General features: G+C 49.3%; 1 long non-coding RNA gene across 3 annotated transcripts in view; it reads left to right on the forward strand.

Moving 5' to 3' along the window:
- LOC110598538 (uncharacterized) overlaps window positions 1-23,947 on the forward strand; it is a 234,546-nt gene that overhangs the window by 188,948 nt on the left and 21,651 nt on the right. For 2 of the 3 annotated variants that reach the window (XR_002484391.3, XR_013425489.1), the window contains exon 6: window positions 6,736-6,849. This is a non-coding gene — a long non-coding RNA (uncharacterized LOC110598538). Of the gene's footprint in view, window positions 1-3,021; window positions 3,683-6,735; window positions 6,850-23,947 lie in introns of all 3 variants that reach the window. The other variant, XR_002484390.3, reaches the window with a different exon arrangement.

Consider the following 23,947-nt stretch of genomic DNA (forward strand, 5'->3'; position numbering starts at 1 on the left):
TTCCAGGGTTCCCACTGCCTCAAGTTGTGACCAGAGGCCACAGTTGGAGTGCGGGTGTGGGGGGACTCTCAGCTAGGTTGATCGTAGCTTTGATTTCAGGCATCGTCTGTGATTTCCCTGATGCCAGTTGCTTTTCTGTGTCTCCAAACTCTCTGTCTTGTGCTCAGGCGTGTAGTTCTGTGCAGGGGGATAGACCAGGAGTCCCACCCGACCCTGCCTCCCTCTCCCCACCTGCAGGATCCTGAGTGATGGTCCTGGAGCATCGTTACTTCTGTGCTGTTCATGAACCCTGCATGGTCTTAGGTGCTTTATGGTGAAATTTAGTTAAGTTTCGTATATGTCAAATTATGATGTAAACCTAGAGAGAGAAACAAATTAAAAGGGTATTTGATATCGATGTGTGTGTGCACCCGCACACTCCTGCGCACAACCATGATTTCCGTAGGTGATTCAGAGCCCGGCCAGCCCTGCAGTGGTGACAGAACCGTCCTCAGCTCTGGGGACATGGTGCTGGACTTAATGTGTTATTGTGTTCTTACAGATAAACATTACTAATCCAAGAGAGTATGAATCTCTGTCAAATGTTGGAGATACAAATTTTAATTTTTCTGTCATCTTGTTCCAGTCTTTACAATCAACAGAAAACGCACGATCATGGTAAAATTAGCTAAAAGGAGTTGGTGTGGAATGAGCAAGCTGTGTGTGTGTGTGTGTGTGTGTGTGTGTGTGTGTGTGTGTCTAGGAAGATCTCACCTGTTTCAAAGAGGGACCAGTAGCAGAAATTCCTGGTCACTCTGAGTCAAGGGTCAGTCAGGGAAACTGAGCCTGGTTTATGTCCAGCAGAGAAGGACTGAAGGCAAAGGATTGGAGAGTGAGGTCACAATCGTCCGAAGGATCTGAGGAACCAGTGGACAGCGAGCTGGTGCTCACCCAGGTCAGGGCCTGCAGGGAGCGATGGTCTCCAAGGGAAGAGAGTGTGCTCCCCACAGCACTGTCACTCAGTCCCCACGGGAGCCACGGTTCACTGCTGCTGCCACTTCATGACATGGGTCATCAGACTGTGCACAAATCTGTGGCCACTGTGGCTACCGGAGTCGGAGGGCATGGGTGCTGCCGTTTTCCAGAGTGCCTCTCCTGGAAAGAGCCCAGTCCAGCCTCCAAGCCCCCGAGAGGCCAGAGCTGAGGAAAAGAGCGATGCTGCTCAGCGTCACAGATGCACAGTTCATTTCCATCTTATTGTTTGGCTTTGATGGTGCACTGAATGTGGTGCCCAAGATTCTCAGCTGTGTGAGGGTAGAAATAGACTCCATAGTCTTAAAATACCCCATGGAGCACAGCACAGCCCATGCTTGTTTCTATCCTTGTCACATCACGATGACCAGAACACCAAGCACATCTTCCTATGAAAGATGGATCTTCCCTACTTCTGGGGCCACTGGCAAAAGACCACCGAGGTGGTGTCACAAGTATACTTTTTATAGCTGTGTAATATTTCACTGAGCCGTTCTGCCATAAGTTACATGTCCTTATTGTTGAACTTTCCCTTTTCACCATTATGAATAATGCTGCATGACATACTGTGCCTAGAAATTTTTGTGTCTGTGATCATTTCCTTAAGATAGGAATTGCCAAGCAGATTTTGAAACTAACTATACTCTTTTGCCCGACCACTGAAGCACATGAATCTTCTTGCCTACATTTGCGTCAGTGCTTGGCATTATCCGTCCTTCACATTAGCGGCCCTGGTGGGTGTGCTGTAGCATCTCATCCTAGTTTTGATTTGCATTTCTTCCTAATGACTAATGAAGTTTGCAGCTTCCTCTGGTGCCTAGTGGACATTTGGAGATCCTCTTTCTGAAGAGCTTATTCAGCCTGTTTTGGGGGGTGGATTTTATTTTTCCTTTTGACATCTGAGAGTTCTTTGTATGCTTTGGAAATGAGCCCTTTGACAGTTCTGCGAGTCTCAAACATCCTTGCCCACTCTGTGGTTTGTCTTTTGTGCTCACAAAGCTGGCTTTTGGTGAACAGAAGGTTTGAGTATTCGTATAGTCAGACTCGTCATTCGCCTTCCCTCCGAGGAGGTGCTTCTGTGTTCTGTGTAGGAGCCTCCTCCTCTCTCCCATGCCAGTTTCTGGAAGCCTCATTGTTCTCCGTCCACTGGAAGTCCTGCAGTCCACCGGGACTAACTCTATGTATGTTGTGACGGAAAGATCTTTTTTTTTTTTTTTTAAATCACCAGATAGATGGGAAGATTGAGCCAGCTGTTTGTTGGAAATAACTCCCTGCAGGGCACCCCGAGTCAGCTTCGGGGGTCTGAGGGTCCTTTCCCAGGTCCGCTGGGTGTTTCTGGCTGACTCCTCGGGCTGCTGCCTCCTGACTTCTCTCCCAGGATGGGGCCCCAGGTACGGATGGGATGCTCTTAGCTGTCTTTGGTCTTGAGCTTGTACTTACAACACCAGCGGTTACGTCTCCAACAAAACGCACGCGGTGTCACTGTCTGTTCACACATTTAACATTCAGATTTGGTCTCTGGGCATCAAAACGTGACTGACGGGACCCGCTTCCTGATGGTGATATGCTTTGCATTATTTATTAAACCCGGGTTAACTCAAATAATTCTACGCCCTTGTTTTTAGCTATTAGTTATTTCCTCCTCCTTCTAAACTTTTATCAGAACTATCTGAAAATAGAAAGCAAGACTAACACACACACACACACACACACACACTTAAGTATATATTTCCTTCTTGTGACCCCTTTCCCTGTGTGCTTTGGTAAAGGAGGTTTACAATCAATAAAATTATCAGAAGTAAAAGAGACCGGGAAAGTTGTGACTAGTCACCGGAATGGAAGATTTGACTAATCCACAAAGCAATTAACCTCTTTTTAAGTAATCTGGAGCCAGCCTAGAGAGTGGATTAGGAGTGCCAAGGAGGGTTTATTTTAGGAAACTGACTTTAAAATAACCCATTTTCCCTTCCTATATCTGTATCCTCTGACTTTGCTTTTGCATTCCCACAGCCTCCGTCTCTTCCCATGTCCTGAGATGAGTTTTCAGAAAAGAAACTTCATCAAAAAGTTTATCCTGAGTTTGCCACAATTTAAAAAAATAACCAAGAGCAATAAAAAAGAAAGCTCAACATGACCCAGAAGCTCTGCAGGGAAGCCGGACCAGCTCGTAGCTGCACAAGCGGGTGTGAGCACGCTCCTCATGAGCAGGTGTGAGCACGCTCCTCATGAGCAGGTGTGAGCACGCTCCTCCTTGCTGATGGTCAGCTAGACTGTTTAGACATCTCAATGGCTGCACACCGTCCACTGTACCTGGCTGATAAGTGTGCAAATGTCCTGGAGAAAATTCCTTTAATTCCTTATTATGAACCAAGAGCAGCTCATTTTGTAAAGGAAATTGCCGCTGGAAGTTCTTGGCCCCTCACGGAGTTCACCAGCATCGACTTCTACAGGAACCAGGGCTCCTACTTCTTTGAGAGACAGCAGTACAGAACGCAGCTGTGTGACTGCTGGGGCCGCAGTACGGCCATTTATGAAGCCATTTCCCTTTTATTTTCTCCCACAAACCACCCAGTGATGTTATGAAGACGGGGATATTATGTTTCCAGAAGAAGGAGGCAGAGGCTCAGGGATTTCAAGGACGAGGGCCCAGAGGCACTGAGCGCGCAGGCTGGTAATGAGAACCGCTCCCGTTTATTGAGCGCTCAGTGTTTTCTGAGAACTTTTCTAAGTGCTCTGCACATATTAAATTTTTAAATGTTCACATTAGTCCTGCGAGGGAGCGCTATTCTTATCTACATTTCACCCGTGGGGACGCCGAGGCACGAGGAGGCGAAGGAAGTATTCAGGATCCTGGTAAAAGGGCAGAACCCGCAGTCCCAGGAGCCCAGGCCGTGCCCTACCCAGGGGGCTTCACCCCAGCGCTGGGCGCCAGGGCTCCTGCTCCTTCACCTGTGGCTAGTGCGTGGGATCCAGAGCTCAGTGCTCAGGCTGGGCCAAGCTGGTGGCTGTGTTTCTGCTCCTGGCCTAGCGGAGGTGGGGTGGACTCGCCTCTGGATTCCAGGGATCCTGGTGGAAATCCAGCTCGGCTTCCCCATCTCCTCTTTGTGTCCACTGTTAACCAAGGGCAGTCTTGTCCTGCTCCCAGATCCCCTCTTACACCTCTCGATGGTCACCCACGTGTCCTTGACCCTGATCCGTCACAGCCCACCACATGGAAAGGCGCATGTCTTTCCCACCACACAGGGACTTCCAGCTCCCAGTTCTCTGTGTTTGCCGGCTGAGCGTCTCTGGTCTTCCCGGACCTCAGGCTCAGGCTTTGCAGAGCCGCCCCCGTGTCCTGGAGTTCCCTGTGTTTGTGAATCTTGGCTGGGAGTCTCATCCTGTCCCATGGTCACCTGCCCAGTGACTGTGCTTTGTGGAGTTTTGTTCCCTTGTAGGTAACGTCTCCCCAATTTTTTGCTCTTGTGCAATTTCGTACTGGCTCTTGGCTTTTGGATTACAGACATTTTAAGACGGCGTATCATACGCCCCACACCACAGGTGGTTTTTTTAGCACTGCATTTAATGTGTAGGTTAATTTGAGGTGAGTTAAGATTGTTTTTCAATTTCGAATCTATTCATGAATGCAATATCTATCTCCACTTACTGTGATTTCCATTTATTTTTAAACAGAGTAATTTTATACATATTTTGTTGAATTTCTAAGAATTTTATATTATGGGTTGCTATCGTGAATAGGTTCATTTTTGCTTTTGTTATGTTTTCTGCATGATTTTACTGGTTTACAACAATGTTTCTCAATTTTTAATATTCATTTTGTATACAGGATCCTTATTAAACTCTTCCTAATTCTTATAATTTTTAGATTCTCTTGATTGTCTATGTAGATAACATACTAATATGAGCTTCAGAGTTTTGATTTCTAGTTCAACTTTGTTACTACTGTTATTATTATCTTAGTTCATTGGCTAGCACTTTTCATACAAAGTTGGAAATATTGTGTTTTATCAATAATGTTACCATAATTTTTCGTATTAAAATTGTACATTTGAAATGTAGTAGAAGATATAAGAGTATATAAATCTGCCTCTCAAAATTTTCCAACCTCTAGTGGGAAGTACCATGAAGAACTTGTTGATTTCCTCCTGTTTTCCAAGTTTCTGTGGCTGTATCTGTTCCCATATATATGCATTCACACACAAAAAAAAGATTGCAAGATACATAGAATATTTATACACATGAAGCTCTACCTGTTTTTATTCTCACTGAAATTTAGCACATTTAGAGAATTTCTTCTTTTTACAGCTGAGTAATGCACCATGGTGTGGGTGTACCATTTACCTGTTAGTGCACTTTTACTTTTTTGTATCTGCAAACAGCACTTAAACAAACTAACCTGAATTAATGGGCAAATTAAATGCAATGCCAATCACTTCATTTATTTCCAGATTTATGTTTTAGGGAAATGTATTCCTAAAAGTGAAGACTTTGAGTAAAATGATAACCTTGTACTTTTATTTATTTTTATTTTTATTTTTTAGAGAGAGAGAGAGAGAGAGAGAGAGAGAGAGAGAGAGAGAGAGAGAGAGAACTTTGTGTATGGGAAACAAGTCCTGCACTACAGTAGGGTGGCCACTGTGGTGGACCTTCCTGTGCTCTTTGCCCACTCTGGTCAATTCATGGTCCATCTAGTGGCAGGTATTTCTGTTCCCCTCCACAACCGGAATATGTGCAAGTGTTTTAATGTGTTATCTAAAAAAGATAGTTTGTTTTTAGACACATACACAGTACCATTATCATATCTTTAAAATTAACAGCATTCCTTAGTAGTTCCAAATAGCCCGTCAGTGTTCACGTTTCTGGTGGTCTTGATTTTATTTACACTTTAAAAAAAAATCTGGATCTAAATAAAGTCTGTGTATTGAGTCAGTTACCCTGTCTCTTAGACTGTATTAACCCACAGATTCCCCCTGCCTCTGTCCATTTTTTTCATTTTGTTCAGAATGTGCTACAGAACTTCCCATTGTTTCAATTTGTTAATTTCATTGTTTTCTCTTATTCTCTGCATGTCCTATAAATTGTAATTAGATGTCAAACTGCACTGTCCCATAAAGTGGACATGGGCCCCATGTGATTATTTTAAGCTACATAGCTCAGTTGGTAGAGTGCTTGCCTCCCATGCACAAGGCCCCGGGTTCTAATCACCAGCACCACACACACACACACACACACACACACACACACACATAAACAGCTTGAAACTTTAGTTCTTAAGTTGCACCAGCAACATTTCAGAAACTTATTGGCCATTTGTAGCTCGTGGCTACCGCCCAGGACAGTGCAGATGAGATTCCCGTTGTTCCTGGGAATTCTGTGCTGCACAGCGCTGGTTGGGAGGCTTGCTTGGTTGGGTTGATCGATGTCCTCCCTCCCTTTTCCTCAGGAGGACCCTAACGTCTGGTTGTCCTTATATGACTTTAGCAGCCATGGGTGATCATTGCTCAGCCGCACTATTTCCTTGGGATTTCCAAATGACGATGCCCTTCCTCCTGGATTATTAGTGGGATTCTGATTAAGGGAGACGTACATACACACTGTGGTGTTAAAAGCAGGTTTCAGTAGCCTTTAAACACACATACAACAGGTTTAAGGTTGCGTGTACTTGAACGTGGTAAAAGCACTTTCTCGTTGTACACTGTGTTCTGAAACTTCTCCTTTTTCCAGAATCCTGTTTCCGAGTCCCCTCCGTGTGGCCTGGAGCAGGAGCAGGCTCCTCCTAGGCAGATGGCTGGATGGATGTCACAGGCCCGCGAGCCGCTGTACATGGAGCCCTTCACGGTGGGTCCTTGTGTTTTCCATTTGTGCCCTCAGCAGTGCTGTTAGGGACACCCTCCTCTGTGCCAGCGGTACCCACATTGCTGCTCCACTCTGGGGCACCCACCTTGGAGTGACCCAGCCTGGGATGGGGGCTGTGTCCCTAGAGCCGTAGCGAGTGGCTACGGCCCAGGACAGCACGGATTAGATTCCCGAGCCCCTGGCTCCCACTCTGGTTCCCCCAGCCTGTGGCTCCACATTTCTGGGACACGAGGAGGACCATGGGGGCTGTGTCTGGGGATTTCTCCTTTAGTCTGTGCGGTGGTTTGGGGACCATGGCGTATGTCACTTGTGATCTCAAGCCACTGTCATGAAGTGAAGGTGGCATCGTTATGTGCTCAGGTTTGGTGATCAGAATGCAGACCTTGCTGGAATTCTAGAGGGAATCCTCTGCTTGATGAGGTGGCTGGGTGTTTATTTATCCATTTTACCACTTGTTATTGTGGGTGTGAGGCTCAGGGACGCCGCTTTCTGTTCTGAGTTTAATGTACATCAGTGATTTTCATCCAAAGTGGTTCCCCTGCGGGGGGCGGGGGTGTACTTGCCCGTGTCCAGAGATGCTTTGTTTGTGGGGATCAGAGGTTGAAGATACCCTGGCCTCCAGGGGGCTGAGGCCGTGAGTGTGGCCAGACTTTCCCCAGGACGGTCCCCAGCACAGCAAAGAATTATTGGGCTTGGTGTGTTCACAATGGTCAGATAAAAAAACAAATCATGGAAAGCAAACACCTCGCTACCACGTGGAGGACAGCCTCCCGAAAGGGAGAATTTGGAGGTCGAATGTGTCAATGACGGTAGGAGCGGGTCCTGGTGCGTTTGAAGGCGATGGGTCGGGGTGTTCTGGAAGCCCACACAAACGTTTGGAAAGTCGTACCGTGAGACACGAAGGATGGGTCATCACGAAGTAGCATGTACCGACAGGCCCAGTGCCGTGGAAACCGCCTGCTTTAATTTCTGTTCCTCTCTATGAATAGATCTTGGTCACTGCTGTGGGCCTGCTTCCCTCCCGGGCTCTGGAATGGCCTGCTCCCAGCCACCACCCTCCTTGGTGAGGAAGGGAAGGAGAGGGAGTCCCGGGCTCCTCAGGAGCAGTGCAGCAGGAGCTGGTCTCAGTTCTGGAACTTGGGAGGAGAACCAGACCCACCTCCCAGCCCTGCAGAGGGCTAATCAGGGATTCCCACAGGCCGCTCTGGCCCTGCTGGGTCCGGTCCCCCCCCACCCCCCAGGAACTGCTGAAACCCTGTGGGCTCTGACAAAGGGAGCCAGGGAGGGGCGCAGGAGGGAGGCAGATAACAGCCCAATGTAATCAGCATTTTATTACCGTCCTCAGGAAGTAGGAATAGGAAAAAAAGTAGGTTGGAGCAAGGAAAGTTAATTATGTGAGGTTATTTGACAGGAAATTACTAAATACAAACAGACAGAAGAAACACATTTTAAAGCAGCCTAGGAAATCTCAAGTTACTCTGCTGTGTGCATTCAAAACCCCCAAAGCAAATTCTGAAAATAGCAGTTTAAACAAAAGCTATCTTATCTGATAAAAGTATTTCAAACACAAAGGGAAATTTATATATTGGGCAGGCAATCTTAAAATAAACCGATTTTGTTGATAGCACTGCAAATTTAATTGTGGGAAAACCCCCTTCAGATATCTGAATTTATCTTGTAAATGTTTTGAATTTATTTTGAATCCTGGCATTTCAGTTCTATGAAGGTGTGTTGGTGTGCTTCCACCCTGGAAAATGAGGGATAGCCGAAGTAAAATGAAAAGTACTTGTGTTGCTATTTCTTTTCAGTATGATTTCAAAATTCAAATTGTGAGTTCAGTATGCATCTTGTTTTTCAGAAGAACGTTGTATCAATAACAGAAGAACTGAGAAAGTGTTATCTACGATACTCATTTCCAGAGGTCCGATATTTAAAGCCTTTTAATTATTCTGTAAATGATCAACTTAATCTCATTTATTAAGTTGCAACAGTTGGCAAAATTTGCAAAACTTCTGTGCACTAGCCAAACATATTTGGTAGTGTTTTTCTTTACAAAGCTAAGGGATTAAAGAGCAGGACCTTCTCCTGCTACTGAATGGTCACTGCAAGAGCAGAGAAAGTCTGGCCAGAGTGGCTGCTGAAGAATCTGGCACTCATAATTAAGGCTGTCGTCCTTGAGAAAATAAGTATGCACACATATACATAGTTATATATGACTTTTCCACAGAAAAGTTATCTCTAGACATTTATAGTGGGATTCTTTAAGGACATTTTTTGGACAGCTGAAATATTGAAAAGTCATATAAAAACTGGGTGGCTCTGAAATTGCCTGTCTGTGAATAAAGTCACACATTCCATGCTAGTTCAAAGAAAAAGCAGTATTTTGAAAACAAATGGAGCTCAAAGTCTGCATTCCTTTTCAAAGGCCAACACCTGTGGAAGGAATGCAGGTTGATTCCACTTGACCTTCCACTGTGGAGCTGGGGGGGGGGGCACTTCAGGGCTGAGGGTGGCTGAGGAGGACCCTCCTCTCAGCCTGGAAGGGGAACAAGCAGGAGCAGTCAGGAGTGCATCCTGCCTCTTGCTCTGTATGCCCTGAAGTCACGGGGTGATGGATGGGCAGCTGCAGAGACATGCAATAAGCCACAACCCCTCTGAGCAACCAGGCCTACAGTTTTGCAGGTCCTGGGAAACCCCGGGCAGACAGTATCAGCAACTGGGTCCTGGTGTGAGAGAAAGCATTCTGGATGCTCTAGACAACAGATCCTCATGGTGCATTAACAGTTTTTTCGGCCGGAATCCGTTGCCTTGAGTGGTTCTTCCTCTCCTTTAGCCACTCACTGTAGTTCAGCAGTTTACTGTGGTGTCTGAGGAGCTAAATGTGCAATTCAACATCAGGATGAAAGTCGGAATATTCTTTTGGAACAAAGAATGCATTTGTCCACGCACCTTTCGATGGGAAAGCTCAGCGGCCTGGCCTCTCTTCCCTCCGTCGTTGATTCTTTATTCCTTTATTCAACAAGTCTTTCCTGATTGCCTGTTAGGGGCCAGGAAGGAGGGTCAAAGCTGAGGACTGAGCGCTGGGCCACGCGGATGTGGGGCCTCCTTGTTAGAGCTTACAGTTTACTGTCATGTGGTCACACCTGCCCTACATCCTAGCTGAGTGATGTCGGGCAAGTGACAGTTCCGCTCCTCCTTAAAGTTCATTTTTTTGTTGTGTACGTTAAAGGGTTCCTCCACACGAGCTGTAAGATCCTGTTCAGTGCAGATTTCTTCTGGAGACAGACTTTTTCACGTATTTTGATCTCTGTGACGCTCCAGGTCGTGACCAGTGGTGGGGGACGGAGTTGATCAGCCTCGATGTCTATATGCAGATTGGAGTGCTGCTTTGATTTCCAGGCCAGGCTTACCTTCTGTGTACCTCCAACCTGTCCGGCTAGCGGACACACAACGCGGTTTCCGAAGACTTGGGTTACTTTAAAGCGGGGGCCTGGGTTCCATCCATACAGGAGACGTTTCAGTCAGCGCTGATGGCCTTCAGTCCCCGGAGAGCCTGGTTCCTGTTGTCCCTTACTGAGCCACGGACCAGGCAGAGCTGGCAGACAAACCACGCTCCAGGTGGGACAACAGAGAGCCGTTTCACACAGTCTAACGCCATTGGTGATGTCCGTGGGCTCAGCCTTGGCCTGTGTCATCTGTTTGTGTAAATAAAGTTTTATAGGAACAGCCGCGTCCATCAGTGGATGCACTTGGTGACTGCAGCTGCTTTGGGGCTTCAGGGCACATCGGGCGGCTAGGACAGGGACTGTCTGTCCCTTAACAGGGAGAATTGGCTGAACCGGGGTTATAGGACGCATCGGAAGAACTCGGGGCTCCCTTCTCTAGATTTTAAGGTGTGTGGGCTGCTTCAGGAAGAAGAGTCTTTCTGTGTTTTTTGCAATATGCCTCTGAGGGTTGAGCTGCCTCTGTGATGTGGATTCCATGCCGTGGAGAGAGCAGAGTTTGCTTGTTACCCGTTTGGAGGACTCGGTTTCCACGGCTGGAGTCAGCAGTATCTGGCCTAAGCCTAAGTTATTCTATTAAATATGGATCCTTTTCCTCTGCGCTTCTGTGATGAGGAAGGATCAGACCAAACTTCAACCTGCACAAGCCCCCAGGGCCACATTGCCTACCATTTCCTTCTATTTCCCTGTGGTCGGGTGCTCGGCATCTGCAGCAGGGCTGAGGTCAAGTGCGGGAAGTCCTGACATCGACTGGACCAAGGCAGCAAGCTTAAAGGCAACGTCACCAGACTAGGACGGCCAGGGACAGGCAGGCCCAGCGACCAGGAGGGCACGGGGAGAGCAGGAGTCTGTCCTGGGCACCTCCACAGGGCCGCGGATGGGTTTCTGTACCAGGGTCGGTGTCCCTGCGAAGGTTTTAAAAGGGAGGTTGACAGTTACTCAGTAAAGACTCATCACAATACAGTATGTCAAAATCGGGGGGAATAAAGGAGTTTAGGAGCCAACCAGGGCTACTTTTACAGGTTCGGATGTGCCCACTAAGACCAGTGCTAGCACAGAATGGTTTCTGATTGAATGTGGGCTCCTTTGATGTGTCAACTCTTTGGAATTCAAAGTGGACCCGTGAAAAATCCATGTGTGTGACTGAGGCTGCTGGAGAGTCCACTGACTTCATCCACATGAAACACCCACCATGTGCCAGACGTTGGGCTGTGGTCAGGGGTGGACTTCCTGCTCCGAGGGCCCTGGGAGTGACCGTCCCCCAAGGCAGATGTGCAGGGGAACACGGTGTGAAGGGGCGCATTTTGGGGAGAGAGTAGAAAAGGCTACTCAAAAAGGGTCCCCGTGAAAGGACCTGTTCTAGCTGCTGTAGTGTCCCTCCTCAAGCCACATGTGACTTAATCTCCACTGCCCACTGCATTCAGAGACAGCCTCTGGAGGTCACAGGTGGGAAGGGCTCTTACCATGGATGGGATCAGATGAAGGGCACTGCCCTGCTCCTCCTGTCCCAGGTCAGCAGGGGCCACCTGTGGATGGAGCTCCAGCCCTTCCTTGCTGGGGTCACATTGGCGGGCGCCTTGGCCGTGGGCCTCCCAGCCCCCAGACTCCAAGGAATCAGTTTCTTTATTGATCAACTCCCCAGTCCGAGGGGTTTTGTTATAGCAGCAGGAGTGGACCCACACTGGCCACATCCTTGTCCTCCAGAGGGGAGTGTGTGCAGAGGCCTCTGAGGCCGGCCTCCCTCACCCACTGGAGCCTGACGTTGCTAGCTTCACAGCTGTCCCTAAGCTCTGTCCTGGGGAGGGAAAAGAGACCCCAGCCGCCTAAAGAGAATGGCTTCCACCAGAGAGGGAGGGAGATGGGGTCGCGTGGGACCCAAGGCGCCATCCTGCAGAGGCCTGCGCAGACCCTAGGCCACCAGCCTCAGCCTCCCTCCTCAGGGCAGCTGGGCTTTCCCTAAGGGTTCTGCCCCTTCCTTTGGCATCTCAGACTCCTTCCCTTCTTCCCGGGAGACTTTATGATTAACAGAGATAAAGGCAGGAAATCTGTACTACAGCACCGACTTCCACCTTCGCCAGATCACACCCACACACACACACTCACACACACCCACACTCACACATACACACACACCCACACTCACCCACACACATACTCACATACACACACACACCCCACTCACACTCACACACACATACACACACACTTACACCCACACTCACACACACTCACACACCCACCCTCACACACACACCCACACACACTCACACACCCACACACACCCCCCCACACACACCCACATACACACCCACACTCACACACACCCACACACATACTCACATACACACACACACCCACTCACACTCACACACACATACACACACTCACACTCACACCCACACACCCACTCACACTCACACACACATACACACACTCACACTCACACCCACACACCCACACACACTCACACACCCACCCTCACACACACACCCACACACACTCACACACACACATACACACACCCCACACACATACACACCCACACCCAGACTCACATGCACACACACACTCACACCCACATACATACACACACATACCCACACACACACTCACACCCACACACCCACACACACTCACACACCCACCCTCACACACACACCCACTCACACACACACACTCCCCACACACATACACACATACACACCCACACCCAGACTCACATGCACACACACACTCACACCCACATACATACATACACACACATACCCACACACACTCACATACCCACCCTCACACACACACCCACACACACTCACACACCCACACACACCCACACACCCACACCCACATACACACACACACTCACACTCACACCCACACACCCACACACACACATACACCCACCCTCACACACACACCCACACACACTCACACACACACACACATACATACATACACACACACCCACACACACATACTCACACACACACTCACACACACACATACACATATTCACACACACACACACACAGACTCACATGCACACACACCCACCCACACATATACATACATACACACACACTCACATACCCACACTCACACACACACCCCCCACACACTCACATGTACCCACCCACACACACACCCATTCATACACCCCCCCACACACACACCCATTCACACACCCCCACACACCCACATACACACCCACACTCACACCAACACACACACACTCACACACACACTCACACACACATACCAACACACACACACTCACACACCAACACACTCACACACCAACACACACACACACACTCATACACCACATACACACCCACACTCACACGCACCCCCCCACACACATACACACCCACACCCACACTCACATGCACACACACCCACCCACACACATACATACATACACTCACACACTCACACACCCACACTCACACACACTCACACCCCCACACACTCACATGTACCCACACCCACTCACACACACACTCACACACCCACACACCCACTCACACACCCATACACACACTCACACACCCACACACACACTCACACACCCACATACACACCCACACTCACACGCACCCACACACACTCACACACACACTCACACACCAACACACACACACACTGACACACCAACACACACACTCACACACCCACATACACACCCACACTCACACACACCCACACACACACTCACACACCCACACTCACACCCACACTCACACACCAACACACACACACTCACACACCAACACACACACACACTCACACCCACATACACACCCACACTCACACGCACCCCCCCCCACACACACCCACACACACTCACACACCAACACACACACACTCACACACCAACACACACACACTCACACATTCACACACCCACACACACACATATACACCCCCCACACACATACACACCCACACTCACACGCACTCCCCCACACACGCACTCCCCCACACACTCACACACCCACATACACACCCACACTCACACACACCCACACACACACTCACACACCCACACTCACACCCACACTCACACACCAACACACACACACTCACACACCAACACACACACACTCACACACCCACATACACACTCACACGCACCCACACACACACTCACACACCCACACTCACACCCACACTCACACACCAACACACACACTGACACACCAACACACACACTCACACCCACATACACACCCACACTCACACGCACACACCCACACACACACCCACACACACTCACACACCAACACACACACACTCACACACCCACACACACTCACACATTCACACACCCACACACACACATATACACCCCCCACACACATACACACCCACACTCACACGCACTCCCCCACACACGCACTCCCCCACACACTCACACACCCACATACACACCCACACTCACACACACCCACACACACTCACACACCAACACACACACACTCACACTCACACTCACACACTTGGCCTGCAGCCCACAGAACAGTCCAGTCTGGAGGGAGGAGATCTGAGGCCAGCCTTGTGCCTGGGCCCTCCGAGGGCCCTTTCCCAGACAGTCCACACCCTGCCCTCGCAGGCCTGAGCCTGGCAGAGGAGGAAGTGGGTGCCTGCTTCTCAGGGACGTGGTCTTCCTTATTCCAGGCCTCAGAGAGAGAGCTGGTGTGGTTTTAAATCACCAGAGGACCAGCTAGGCCTCGCCTGGATCCCTGTAAAGATGGCAGCTACAGGTAGACCCAGGGCAGGGCCCTATCACACAAGCCCGGATCCCATAGCCAGAGGCCTGGGGTGGGGATGAAACAGGACACCCTAATCTTGATTCCTTTGGGCTTCCTCTCCCTAAAAGGGTGGGATTGGATTGGGGTGGGAGGAGAGCGTGGAGCTGCTCACACCCTGTAAGGAGAACCCCGGGGCTGCAGGTCCTGTCTGGAGGCTGGGCAGAAGGGAGTGAGCCAGAGGCCACTGTTAGTCCCCCAGGGGCTGCGGCCTGGGGCCCCGCTGGGCCCTCTTCAGAGGAAGGGAAACTCCTGGGCTGTGCTCAGGGGCCTCTGCCTGGAGGGGCAGGCCGGCCAGGTGGCTGGGCGGGGCTGGGTCCAGCTGCAGGTGACCGCCTCCGCTGGGCCCCTGCTGAGTGTCCAGGGCAGGGGATTATGCGTCCTCTGGGGCCTCTCAGCCTGTAGATAAACTTAGCAATTACAGCGCTGGTTTGGGAATTTCCCTAGGACGAGCCAGGACTTGTTTCCAAAATAGCACCTTTCAAAGCAGGCAGAGACTTTCAGAAATTAGATAATTGTGTGATACTTATAAAACGAATTACGTTGTGCTAACGAAGTCCGGGCAGATGGTTCTGATGCCGAAGTGAACAACACCTTATGATTCATCGAGGTTGGGGGGAAAGAGCTTTCTAAAAAGTTCCTCCTTTACAGCTGAGTCTGAACAGGGAATGGAGACAACTCACAAAGTAGGTGATGCATCTTCAGGGCGTGTGCGGTGTGCTCAGATGCGTTTAAAATGTGCTTGCCCCTGTGCACTGAGAGAGACAGAGATAATACTTCTTGCTTTTGTCCGCCATGGAGCCTCAGTCTACTGGGGGAGACAGATGTATAAACAGATAATTGCAATACAGTGAGCTAAGTGCTAGCAGAAGGGTGGAAGAGTACCATAATGGAACGAGGGGTGTCAGTTTACAGTGCCAATGGAGAGGAGAGAACAGCCCCACAGGAGAAGCTACATTTGAGCAGTAGGAAGAGGAGGGATTTTGAAAGCAGAGAAGGTTATTATCTTCTTTTGGCCCCTATATTCATCACCCCAGGGCCTTTGCACATCCTCATTCACGTTTGCCTCCTCCTACGTACTGCCTCCCGTTAGCCAGAAGCCTTCTGCCTGAAAAACACCACCCACCTCTCTTAGCTGGTGTGATGCAGTAGACATTCCCTGGGAGAAGCCTGACTTCTCTAGGTCAGTTGCTTCCACCCCTGTGTTCATTCTTCAGGCCCTTTGCCCCCAGCACAGCTGCAGGGTGCATCAGTTGCATGATGATTTGAAGGAGACCGGCTCTCTCATCAGGCAGAGGCTACATCTCTTTGTTCAACTCTGGTTCCTGACTAAGTCATCATCTGTTGCGTGAATTAGAGGAAGGGCATCCCAGCTTCGGGGAATGGCAGGTAGCTAGGTCCGCTGGATCTTGGGCTGCGTGAGTTGAGGGAGGCTAGAGATTGACTGTTCTGAATACCTGAACTTTGTTTGTGTGTGAGCTCAGTGAGTTATTAATTATTATTAATACTTAATTATTATTATTATCATTTTTCGTCCCAGAGATTGAACCCAGGGGAGCTTAACCACTGAGCCACATCCTCAGCCCTTTTGGTTTCTATTTTATTTTGAGACAGGGTCTCGCTGAGTTGCTTAGAGCCTTGCTGAGTTGCCAAGGCTGGCTTTGAACTCACGACCCTCCTGCTGCCTCCGCCTCCCAGAGCCCCTGGGGTCACAGGCCTGGGTCACTGTGCTCAGCTAATATACTTAATTATTAAGACACCAAAATCTGCTACTTGATTAAGGTTTCTGTATCAGACGCTTTCAGCTGAAGACAAGGTATAAAAATGTTTTGGCGTATGGTATTGGGACTTAGTATGCTTTTCCAAAAAAAAAAAAGGTAGAATAGAACGGACCTGCAGGTGAGTACACAACCCACAGTTGTGTGGCCAGAAGGATTGTCCCACACGGACCTAGACGGGACTCTCACCAGGTCGAGAAGTCGGCCAACTCCCGGAGCCTGCACTGACACCGTTGGCACTCGTGTGCCTCAGAAACGGAGAGGATGGACAGCGGCCACTCCTCTGGGTCTCTGAAGAACAGGAGCCCCCAGTGCTTCCAGACCCACCCTGGAGCTTGAGAACCCGATGGGCGTCTCTCCTGTCCCAGAGGGGGCTGGAGCCAGCAGGGTGGACGGTGGGCAGAGCTGCAGAATTCCCTGGGACTGTGAGTCCTGCCTGACCTCACCAGGGGAGCTGCTTCCTTGGTGAGCTCCTGGGTGTGGCTCCTGGAGGTGGGCGTACATCTGTCCCCCAGTGTGGTGCCCGGATCCCTGATGATGCAACCAGCGTCTACACCATCTCTGGGGTCCCACGCAGCCGGGGAGTGGGTGCCTGCTCTGTGGTTCACCAGCTGCGTCCCGGGGCCAGCTTGACTTGATGTCTGTGTTCTGCTGCGCTCATCTGTTGTATGGGGATGAGGCAATCTGTCTCCTAGGACTGTCTGTGTGGCTTTGATGCATCCTGGACCTGAAGTGCTTCCAATGAGACCTGGCCTGGAGTACTAAGCACTCAAGAAAAACGGAAGTTGCTCTGGTTGAAAAGACCTTCTTTTTAGACATGAATGGTATGACTCTACCTTGTGTGCAATCAGAGATGTGAAAAATTGTGCACTATATGTGTAACATGAATGGAAATGCATTCTGCTGCCATATATGACAAACTAGAATAAATTTTAAAAATAAAAATAAATAAGAGAAAGAAAAGACCTTCTTTTTTTAACTAAGAATGTGTGTATGCCTCAGGGGTTACCAATAAGGACTTTTGAGAGAGACTTCTGCATGTAAGAAAATGCTTTCTTATTGAGGCGGACCATGAGACGATGCTTGTGCATGGCTTAGTCTTACTGTACCTGCCCTGGAGTGTAAGCAAGGTTGGGATTTCATCGTCGGCTAAACCAGAGTGCTATTCCTTTTGTAGAAATAGTGGAAAAACGCAAGGGGTCCTTTCACAGACTATCTTAAAATACTCTGCAGTTTTAATTGAAATTACTGCTCTGGAAGAATTATTTAGAAATATGTCGTGGTTTGCTATTCTTTGAATTGATGATTGATTGATTGTGGCTATTTTCATACTGGATTCGGTAAATATTTTTTCCTTTTTGGTGATGGGGATGGAGCTTTGCATGTGCTAAGCGTGTATTCTACCACTGAGCTGGGCCCCTAATGCCTAGTGAATACTTTTCTCATTCACACGATCGCAACTTGACCGCATTTGCCCTTGATTTTCTGACCCTCGGTTCATTGAGCCTTCTCTCTTGGTGACGGCTGAGTCCTTGGGGGTGTATGAGGGACCCCTGATTGACAGCTCCCGACTCCCCGTGCTGCCCGAGGTGCCACCTTTGAGGTGGCAGTGCCTTGCTGGCTCAGTGTGACCCTCCTGTGAGGCTGATTTCATAAGATGGCAGGAGAGTCACCACGGACGCTGTGGGAGAGAAAAGAGGAATATACCAAAGGAGTAGCTCTTTGCAGACAGCGCTAAGAGCCGACTATGGTTTTGACCACTCTCTTATACGTGGAGGAGGCCTGGATCTGGACGGACGCCATGTCGGGAAGAAACAGGAGGGACGCGCAGTGAGAGGGGACTTCAGGATCACCTTCAAGGTCGTGGGCCAGCACGTGGGCGTGTTTGGGGGAGGGACCTGAGAGAGTGGGGAGGTCGGAAGAGGGGTCCAGACGAAGCAGCACCTGGAAGGCAGCCCCCAAGGAGCAGAGATGAGTAGGAAGGACTCAGGGCGAGGGTCAGGGTTAGAGCAGGAGAACTGGAAATCAATGGAGAGGGGTCAAGGGTCGGCTCAGAGGCACTGTGGTAGAGCGCCTTCTCCTGGGCTGGGAAATGGGTGCCCAGTGGCTCTCAGGCTGGGCGGGGAGGTTTCTGAGACCCCTTGCAAGCCGTGCGGGCCACCTAGTTTCCGTGGGTGTTTGGCTGGGTGGCGGGCCTCGTGCATGATGATTCTCTCCTGCCCACCAAGAACAGCATGCAACCTCGGGAAGACCTTTGCACTCCACCCGGCTTTCTATTAGCTAACGCACTGTCCATCACCAGCCAAGGCCCACCCACCCAAGAGTTCTCGAGTTCACTTTTGAAATCTTAAAGGTGCCTGTTGTCTTTGTCGACTGAACTCCATCGCTACAGTTGGATCCCCCCTCCCTGCTCGGTGGATCTCCATGGACCCGCGATGGGGTGAGACCTGCGGGCTGTGTCCTGGCTGGAGGACTCCAGTGTCCGTCTCAGGGAGACTCTGGTTACTGAGGTGACAGATGAGAGCAGCTGAAGGTCGTGGGCGCTGTAGGACAGAAGGTGCCTACACTCAGTTGGGTGCAATTGGGAGAGAACCAGGAAACCTCTACACTTAGAAGGCAAGGAATATGATCTATCTTTCTGCCCTAGAAACTAACACAGCGCCTGGCCATAATGGGAACAGGAGGCGTGTAATAGATGGCAGGTCAGGGGTAGCTGGAGGAATTGCAAAGGGGCTTCCAGGAAGGAAAGGTTTTGACAGTTTGGAAATGATGGGGTGGGAATGCAGGGTGTTAAAGGGCAGGCCTAGACAAATACACCTCTAAATCATAAGGGTTTTTTGGTATGGGGAATCATTTTGTTTTCATGGTGCACGGGAGCACATTTTTGATCCTTAAATATCACTGAGCATTTAGAATTTCCTATTTTCTGTGTTTATTTTCTATGAGTGGCCACTCAGGTGACTGACGCAAACACTGAACAGGACAGATCAGTGGAGACCTAGAGATCCCCTTCAGCCTTCAGATCTTTAATCTCTATTTCCACATCTACGTGAAAGTACTCCCTGGAAAAGTCGTACAGAGAACTGTCTTTTAAAATGGGCCCCATGTTAACGGGGTTCAGTGTGATGGCCCCACTCACACACGGAGCAGGAGTGGGTGACACCCAGCCATCCGCCCTCCACGCCTCACCCGCCAGTCCCCCCGCACCCGCACCGTCCCTCGCACTCACTGCTTCACTGTGTGGGGTTGATGATTTAGTCTCCACCTGGGAGAGAAGGTGTGGTACCTGCCCTGGTGGCCTCCCTCGCTGTGCATGACGTCTTCCAGTTCTGCTTGTTCTGCAGAACACGGCAGGAGTTCTCCGTGCTGCATGGCTGAATGACACTCATCCTGGTTATCTTTCACATTCTCGTCTTTCACCTGTTGATGGCCCCTAAGCGGATCCCACGTTTTAGCTGTGGGCACAACGCTGCAGGAGACGCAGGGTGGAATGTGTCTCCTTTTCTTTCCTGTACATCCTCGGGGTGGGGAGCTGCATCACTGGTGGTACTCTGTTTTAGTTTCTTAAAGAAATTGTTTTCCGTAGTGGCAGTTTATGTAATTTAGAATCCCGCCAACAGAGAGTAGGGTTCCCTTTTCCCACATCCTCACCGGCATTTGTTATTATTTTTTTCCTTTCTTCTTTCTTTCTTTGATAGTGGCCATTCTGACCCCGGTGGGATGGCTTCTTGTCGAATTTGGTAATGACGTTGAGCATTTTTTCCTAGGTTGGCCATTTGCAGTTCTTCTTTCGAGATGTGTCTATTCCAGATCATTTTCCCATTTCTAAATGGGATTACTTTTTTTTTATCATTGAGTTTTTTGAGTTGTTTAGAAATTCAGGAGGTGGACTCTCTGTGGCCAGGACCCCTCTGTCCCACAGGCTGTCACTGCACTCTGTATGACACCCTTCTGTCTGCAGGGGCTTCCCTTCTGCCCACACAGGCCCCCTTTGGGTCTCCCCGGCTACCACGTTCCTTCCGAGAGTCTGAGGTCCTGCTGTTGGCATTTGAAATACGGGTCTTACCATAGAATCCCAGGTGTCTGGTGGTTTTAAAAGTGCCCTGCCTGCAGTGGAGTCCGCCGTGGGTTAGGGAGAGGTCGGATGTCACTTCTCTGCAGTCCCCACCCATCACAGAACCTTGGCAGGCCGTTCCTGTAACCACCTGCCTTCTCCTGGTTACTCCAGTCCTCTGTGGGAAGGTGGGTCTGATCTGCTCTGCTCCACGATATTCAAGTAGAAGCTGAAGGACTTTTGGAAAGAGGTCTGATCCTATGTGTTCTCAGGCCTGGATGCCGTGTTCCAGTCATTTCAGATGACACCAGCCTCACCCTGGCTGCCACCCGGGGCCCTTGTTTCTCAGATGCTCTTGATCAGGCTGGTGAGAAGGTTTACAGTCGCCATGAGAAAACACCTCCATGCCAGGCTGTATGTTTGCGCTCCGTTTACAGATCTCACTTACACGAGTGCTTTTAATCTTGACTAATGCGATGATGCTCAACTCTATGATTCAGTGCTCCATGGTGACTTCTCTGTAATTTTACTTATTGAATAAATTGTATCTGTATTGATTTATCTCCTGACAATGAAATGAATATTCTGGAAAATGGGGATGAAGAGAAAAGGGGGATATGAGAGCAATTTAAAAGATTAGAATCGAGATTAAGGGGTTTGGTGACCAACTGACTGCAGAACAAGGAGGGAAGGGTTATTTTGGTTGGGAAAACTGGGGGAATGGTGATTCTGCTTTTATGTGAGCAGAACTAAGTTTCATGATGGTTCATAATGAATGGAGAATCTTCATACTGGATTATGCTTCCAGAAAGGAGAGGGAGAGTGTGCTCAGAAGAGCTCTCTGGTAGTGCTCGTCTTAAGGAGGAGGAGAGGACAGTTACTGTCCTGGTCACTTACTGTTCCCTGTATCGTACTTCTGTCCACTGGTCAGGAAACGAAGCCACTGCCCTCGGTGGAGCCAGGTGGGGGAGTAAAGCTGACTGAGATTCACGTAGTTCACCAAGATCCTGGATCTGCCTCCGTTCTTCCTCTTTCTCTTTTACAAATGAAATGCTTTGAGGATTTCAGTATATCTCACCTCTGAGGACACCGTACAGTGACGGTCAAATGCACACACTGCATGCTTCAAGACAGTGATAACCAAGAAAATCAACAACAACAGAGACTGCAGGATTATTGATGGGTTCTTCTGTTCCCCGTGGTAACTGCTCATTTCTTTTGACAACTGATAGCATCGCATCTTGTCCCGATATCCGCTTGACTAAGGTTTTGCTTGAGTGATGTTCCTGTGAATTAAAATACCCAAAAATCCGGCAGAGGAAGGGAGGGAAGGAAAGGAGGCTGTTCCTCAGATGACTGGAGGGGTCGAAGGTCTCGGGGTCCTAGGGCGGAACGGCCTGGTTGGAACGTGGATGGAACACGGGCTTGCAGAGCCCTTGAGACGTAAGAGGGGGACCGTGGGATGGAGGTGTAACAACATCCACGAAGTTAGATCCAGATAGAGAATCTGTATACTGGGAAAACAGGCTGATAAAGACAGTTTGCTGCCTCATCTCAATCCAGCATCCTGAGCTTAAAACCACTGACCCTTCGGCCATTAGCCGGCCTCTCCTGGAGGTCCGCCTTGTGCTGGGGAACCACAGGGCCACGGCGGCAGCGTCTCCCTGTTTCTGGAAGGAGCTATGCACTCTCGGCATTTTGTGTCATGATTCAACCATGACTTCTCAGGCAGCAGTGTTAGCATGTGCTTAATAACTTTTAAGCCTCTGGGACCAGACTGGAATTGATTTTATCTGCAGTTTGTCTGGTTACGAGGATGCTGTTGAAGAAAAATAAATATTCACTGTAGTTTTTCTTCGTTCATGGCCCATCGTAAGTCAAAGCTGTGAGAAGAGTTTCAGTGGCTTCCCCCAGTCCCTGGGATTCATGGCTCTCAGTTATCATGGGAACCAAGGTGTGTGTCTGGACACGGGCGATACTCTGGGGTGGCCGCTCACAGGGCCTGGGCCTTTCCTTCCATCCAGCTGTAAAACACAATGCTCTTGTGAGATGGGGGAGAGCGGACTTTTCAGGTTAAATCCTCCTTTTCCCTTGGGTAGGACTCCAAATTTTAGATTTCATGGATGAATAAGTGACCTTAGCGAGTGATTTGAGACTACAGTACATAAAAACGTGTCAATAGTCCAGGAAGACTGATGGCTCCCTTGTAACCAAAGCCACCTGCAATTTTTTATAGTCTTGCAACCTAAGCCATCCTGAGCAGATAATCAATTCTGTTGCACAAACAGCCACTTCTGCCCACCGAGGAGGCAGACTTCCTCCCCAAGTAGGACTATAAAAAAAAAATAACCTACATAATCCAAACGATCAAAACTTCTGAAATACAAGGCTACTCGTGAAGCCAGCCTTCTGCTCCTCCTCTCCACACCTACCCCACTCTGCTGCCGTGAGCGAAGGAACAGGGGAAGGCTTCTGCAGCCAACAGGGAGCGTGAGAACAGGTGCAGCATGCAGCTACATGTGCACACAACTACACACAGTTACACAAACCACACACACAACCACACACAAATTGCAAATGACTACATACATGACTACACACACAATATGCCCACAACCACACACACACACACACACACACACACAACACACACTTGAAAAGGGAGTATTTTAGTCAAAGTGTGGTTTCTTGCCCAACTTTGACAGAAGTTTGATCTTTAAAGGATCATTTATTTTTCTCCTTAAGTAGAGGATCAGGTTGCACTGCAACAACAGCCTATTTGCAGCAGGATTTTGTTCTTTAGTGACTTTCTGCATCTCATTGAATTAAAAATAGTTAGGGGTTGAATTTGAAATCCGAGTTTCTAAAGGGCACGAGGGCCTCACTACAAACACAGCCGTGGATTAAGTAGTTCCAGTTAAAGCCAAGCTGGCT

Source organism: Ictidomys tridecemlineatus, chromosome 8 (assembly GCF_052094955.1).
Source record: "Ictidomys tridecemlineatus isolate mIctTri1 chromosome 8, mIctTri1.hap1, whole genome shotgun sequence".
In the NCBI taxonomy this organism is placed as follows: domain Eukaryota; kingdom Metazoa; phylum Chordata; class Mammalia; order Rodentia; family Sciuridae; genus Ictidomys; species Ictidomys tridecemlineatus.